The sequence below is a fragment of the Grammomys surdaster genome, unplaced genomic scaffold, assembly GCF_004785775.1.
Source record: "Grammomys surdaster isolate TR1022 unplaced genomic scaffold, NIH_TR_1.0 126121, whole genome shotgun sequence".
NCBI classification, from domain to species: Eukaryota; Metazoa; Chordata; class Mammalia; order Rodentia; family Muridae; genus Grammomys; species Grammomys surdaster.
In genome coordinates, this window is record NW_021620929.1 from 5,157,733 (window position 1) to 5,163,607 (window position 5,875).

A 5,875-nucleotide genomic window follows, 5' to 3' on the forward strand; every position below is an offset into this window, starting at 1 on the left:
GTATGTGCTGTGTGTATGTATGTGTATGTTGTGTATGTTGTGTGTTTTTTGTGTGTGTATGTGTGTGTGTGCTGTGTATATGTATGTTGTGTTTATTTGCTGTGTATGTGTTCTGCAGTGTTTGTGTGTTTTCTGTATATGGTGTGTGTGTGGTGTGTATTGTTTTGTGTGTGTGTTTATGCTGTGTGAGGTATGTGTATCTGTGTGTGCTATGTATATGTATGTTGTGTGTGTGGTATGTGTGGGTGCTGTATGTGTATGTGTTGTGTGTTTTATATATGTGTGTGTGTGCTGTGTATGTATTTTGTATGTGTTTGTGTGTGTTTTCTGTATATGGGATGTGTGTGTATGCTGTGTGTACGTGTGTATATACAACTTCATAGTCATCAATAAGTTCAATCCTCTGCCTGTCTCTGTAAATACCCACTCAGCAGAAGCAAAATGAGGATGTGGCAACCATCCTCTCTCCATTTGCAGGATGGGCTAGATTTATGTTTCCTAGACAAGAAACACTGAACAGGAAAGCAATCTCTCGGTCCATTTAGGTGTTCTTCCCATCTCCCCCCCCCCCCAATCTGCTGGGAATAGTTTCAAGGCCATGCTAGAAAAGAGAACATACAATTAATCAGGCACCGCTGTGGGGAGGGATTTGGGCAGGGCACCAACAGGGCTAAAGAAGGACAGAGAAACCAAAGCCAGGGTGCATGTCAGCTTCAATTGCACCAGTGACGTTTTCTCTTGTTCTCAAGATTATAGTACAATTACATCACCTCCCACTTCTCTTTCCTCCCTCTAAACTCTCCAATACACCCTTTTTCTTGCCCTTTTTCAAATTCATGGCCTCTTTTTTGCATGAACTGCTGTCACATGAATATATGTATATACATATATATTCCTAATAAAACATGCTCAGTCTGTGTAATGTTACAGTCTGTATGTTTTCAGGGCTGACCATATCGCATTAGAGAACCAGTTGACGAGTTTTCCCTAGAGAAAATTATTTCTCTTTCTCTCTGTATTCCTTAGTTGCTTACAATTCCTTGTAGAAGGTTGGGGCCTTGTGATCTTTTTCTTCTATCCAGTTTGACATGTCTGTTGAGGTTTTAGGGGCATAGCTATTGATAGTCATAGGAGCACTAATAAAACATTTTTACTTTTATTTTGGTTTTGGTTTTCTTTTTCTTTTTTCTTTTCTTTTTTTTTTTTTTGGTTTTTTGAGACAGAGTTTCTCTATGTAGCCCTGGCTATCCTGGAACTCACTCTGTAGCCCAGGCTGGCCTCAAACTCAGAAATCCACCTGCCTCTGTCTCCCAAGTGCTGGGATTAAAGGCGTGTGCCACCACCGCCTGGTGGTTGTGGTTTTTCAAGACAGGGTTTGTTTGTGTAGCCCTGGCTATCCAGATTCTAGGGAACCTCAAGTAGCAGAAAGGAAATAAATCTAGAGCCTAGTGGTGGTGCACGCCTTTAACCCCAGCACTTACGAGGCAGCAACTGGTGGATCTCTGAGTTCAAGTCCAGCCTAGACTATAGAATGAGTTCCAGGACAGCCAGGGCTACACAGAGTAACCCTGTCTCTAAAACCCAAAGTCAACCAACCAAACTAAACAACAACAGCAGCATAAACACAAATGACCCTGGATTTAGGCTAGGGGCTAGTGTCAAAAATACTCCTCCTGTCCATCCCTCTTCCACTCCTGGAAGCTATTATCTTCAAAGAGTTGCTAAGAAACCACAGGGTGTTTGTAAATGTTGTTGGTTTGTTTGTTTAGTTTTTGTTTGAAATGAGGTTTCACAGTGTAGTCTAGGATGGCTAGACTCACACAGATCTACCAGCCTCTCCCTTTAGAGTTCTGGGATTAAAGACATGGGCCACCATGCCCAGCCCTCTAAGGTGTTTCTGAGGCTGTGGGGAAGTATTATTCTAGAAAAATAACTTCTGAGTTCTTCTGATCAGGGTATGATAGATTTTTATCTATTCTGGGAAGTATGAACAAACATCAGAAAATATATCCCAAATGGAGGAGTATTTGAGTAAAACCCAACTGGTAATCTTTTCCTTGGAATGTACCTGTCCTTCATATTAACTTAAGAAATGGTGGTGGCTTAATTTTATCTCCTGGGTTATTACAGAGCCTGAACAGACCTTTACTCTCCTTTGGATTCCAAACTTTACACTTCTTTTCTTTCCTCCAAAGACATAAATGGCTAACCAACATTCGTGGTTTTTCCAGGAGATATGACTCATGGTGTTTCTTTTTTTTAAAACTCACATGTATTTACTTATTTATTTTTTGTGTGAGTTTGTGCATGGGATGTTGGGGTCACAGTGGTACTCTCCTTATACCATGTGGGGCCCACAAATTAAACTCAGTTCATCAGGCCTGGCCTTTCTGCCGCTTAGTCATCTCATTGGTCCTCTAGAATTTCTTAGTAATAATTCTTCTTCTTCTTCTTCTTCTTCTTCTTCTTCTTCTTCTTCTTCTTCTTCTTCTTCTTTAGATTTATTTATTTTGTGTATATGAATACACTGTTACTGTTACATATAAAGAAAGGGCATCGGATCTCATTACAGATGGTTGTGAGCCACTATGTGGTTGCTGGGAATTAAACTCAGGACCTCTGGAAGAGCAGTCCGTGCTCTTAAACACTGAGTCATCTCTCCAGCCTAACTTTTGCTTTTGTTTTGTTTTGTTTTTTAAACTTAGGACAACAGAACCTATATGCTAACCAAATGGCTGATTTTTCCTGGTTTCTGTACAAAATGGGCTTACATTTAATTCTGGAAAGGAGGTTTCAGAGACAGCTTTGCAGTCTCCTGCAGGACTGTAAGCTATTACCATGTCTAAACATCCTAGCTATTTCACAGTGTGGATGTGTCTTTCAGCTAAAGACTCCTAGTGAGCCGGGCAATGGTGGTGCTTGCCTGCCTTTAATCCTAATACTCAGGAGGCAGAGGCAGGCAGATCTCTGTGAGTTCAAAAGATTCCTAGTGTTACTGTTACATATAAAGAGAGGCTTTTATATTGTCATGTGTTTGTTTCTTGACACAGGTCTCTCTATGCAGCCCTGGTTGTCCTGGAACTCACTCTGTAGATCAGGTTGGCCTCACAGAGATCTGCCTGCCTCTAACTCCCAAGTGCTGGGATCAAAGGTGTGCACTACCACATCCAAAAAACAAAGCTTTTTAAAGCCAGGAATTCCCAGGGCTAAGAGTAAACAGTTGCTTTTCTGGATTTAGAGTATTCCCATCAGCTCTGGTTACCACACAAATTTGTTTCAAAAAACAACCCTAGGGTAAGAAAAAAGCCAGAAAACAAGACAGGGTTTCTTTGTCTAACCTTGGTTGTCCTGGAACTCACAGAGATCTGCCTGTATCTGCTTCCTCAGAACTAGGACTAAAAGTGTGGGCCCTTCTTACCCCCCCTACCCCCCCCCACACACACACAATAGGGCTCTACACTCTGTGTAACCTTGGCCATCCTGGAACCTGATCTGTAGACCAGTCTGGCTTAGAACTCAGAAATCTGCCTATCTGTGCTGGGATTAAAGGCATGAGCCACCACCACCCACTGGGTCGGTCTCTCTCTCTCTCTCTCTCTCTCTCTCTCTCTCTCTCTCTCTCTCCCTCTCCCCTCTCCCTCTCTCTCTCTCTCTCTGTCCTTGTTTTATCATGTTTCTGTCTGTCTCGTGTTGCCTATATCAAAATACTCGAGCCTTGGTATTGTAAGGCCCCAGCAGAGGCTTGGACCCCCGCTCAAGGCCCAGTGACCCACTTAATGCAATCAAAGCAAGAGGCTTTTACTAGGAACCAGTGCGCTGGGACTCAGACTCGTACCTCCGCAAGAGGGAAGGAAAGAGAGAGAGCCCCGAGCATCAAAATACACAGGTTTATAAAGACAAAAGCCACAGACTGGGGGGGGGGGGGGGCGGGGGAATAGGGGCTTCCTAAGTGGGAACGATCTTGATTGTATTTCTTATCGGCACACAGCTGGGGAACTGAGGAGCCAGTATGTTCCAGGCAGGAGTGCTCTCTCTTATCTCGCACACACATAGCTGCAGTTTTCAGAAATATTTTGTATGTTCCTGCTCTGGGGCCCTTCCCCGGGAGTTCACGAGCTCACGGTCCCATGTTATTCTGAGATACTGGCCAATTAAAAATTTTTTCTTACAGTATGTTATGGAGGGAGAAGGGTGTTTAGAGTGTTTACATTTTGGAGGCAGGGACCGTCTGACAAACATTTCATGGTAGATGGAATCCATAGGAGAGTGACAAGTGAACCCAAAGCCAGAACACCACAGCTAACTTAACATTATATCCGGCAGTACTCAGTAATCAAACCAGACCTTCCAGACCCAACTCATTCCCATAAGATCTAACTCAGTCCCATGAGATGTAATGCAGTCTCTAGAGAAAGGCATTGATCAACCTCAAGGTTGGCAGCACCATTACCCAGTCACTTCCTGAAGGCCCCACCTTCTCACACTACTCCATTGAGAAATGAAGGCTCAGTGTGAGTTCTGGCTTAGAGCAACTAAACCCAAACCTTAGCAATCAGCAAAGACAGGACAGCAAAGCTCATCAGTTAAAATGTTTCTTGGAATGCCATCTTCCAGGGCCAGCTCTCAAGCTCACTGAACTACATTCCCACCAAACTGTATATTGTCAATCACTGAATTCTTTGCCAGCTAAGTCATAAAAGTAGAGAAGAAGCCGTGTCCTTGATACCATCTCTTCCCTCTCTGATGGATGATCTCAAGTCACAAGAGATGTAGAGTGTCCTGGGTTTATTCTGAGAACTGGTCCATCTAATTCTCTTCTCTGAAAGTCACATTTTCCTCTTTATAATGAGGAGCTAGACTAGAGAGATCCTGTGAGGAACTTGGAAAGCACGTGCTTTCAAATGTTTTATTTGTTTTATGAGATAGGGTTTCTCTGTGGCTTTGGGTGTCCTGGAACTCGCTCTATAGATCAGGCTGGCCTTGAATTTACAGAGATTTGCCTGCCTCTGGCTCCAGAGTGCAGGGATTTAAAGGCATTGCACCACGACCATACTACAACTTTCAAGTGTTTGGACTGCCTAGTTCCTGCTGTATCTTCACAGTAAATAAAACTTGCATGTGGCTCAGAAGGCTGTTCGATTACATTACATTAAATAATAATGATGTAGTAAATACTACCATCATTAGAGACATGCCTACTCCAATATTCAAGGCGTTTCTTTACTGAATGGCTTAACTCATCAAACGTACTCAGTGGTCTGGACCCTTGAATTTTGACACAGCCATCACGAGGAAAACCATCAAGAGGAAAATCTGCGACTGCGTGACAGCCATGACAGTACCCTCAGAGTTCACAACCCCGCTCTTCTTTCAGCCCGGTAGAGACCAGAGCCCGGGAATTGCCAGGACCGCCCACAGCTTGCTACCATTGGCAGTCTCCTTGCTGGCGTGACTAAGGCCCCGCCTCCTTCCCGCTGGGACCACTCTGAGGAGATCTCCGGAAGCGGAGGGGGCCTAGAAATAGGGGTCGCGAGGCATCCTGGGCTTTGTAGTCCGCCGGAGCATCTGCCGCCGGAGAGTGGAGCCTCACGCTACGGAGAACTACAACTCCTAGCAGCCCGGCGGAGAACGAGGCGAGGGGGGCCTGAGTCACGTGGGCGCTGAGCCTGGGCGGGCTACTTCTCAGTGCGGCGGCGGCGGCGGCGGCTCGGGGGACCGGGGCCTTTTGTTTGGAGCGGCTGCGGGGGGCCACGGAGCGGCGAGGCCCGCGGCCTTCCCCAGCTCGCTCGGTCCCGGCTGCCCCTTGCGGGGTTGCGGGGCCGCCCCGTGGGCCGCCCGTGGCCTCAGGCGCCGCCGCCCCGCCCTAGGCCCGCCC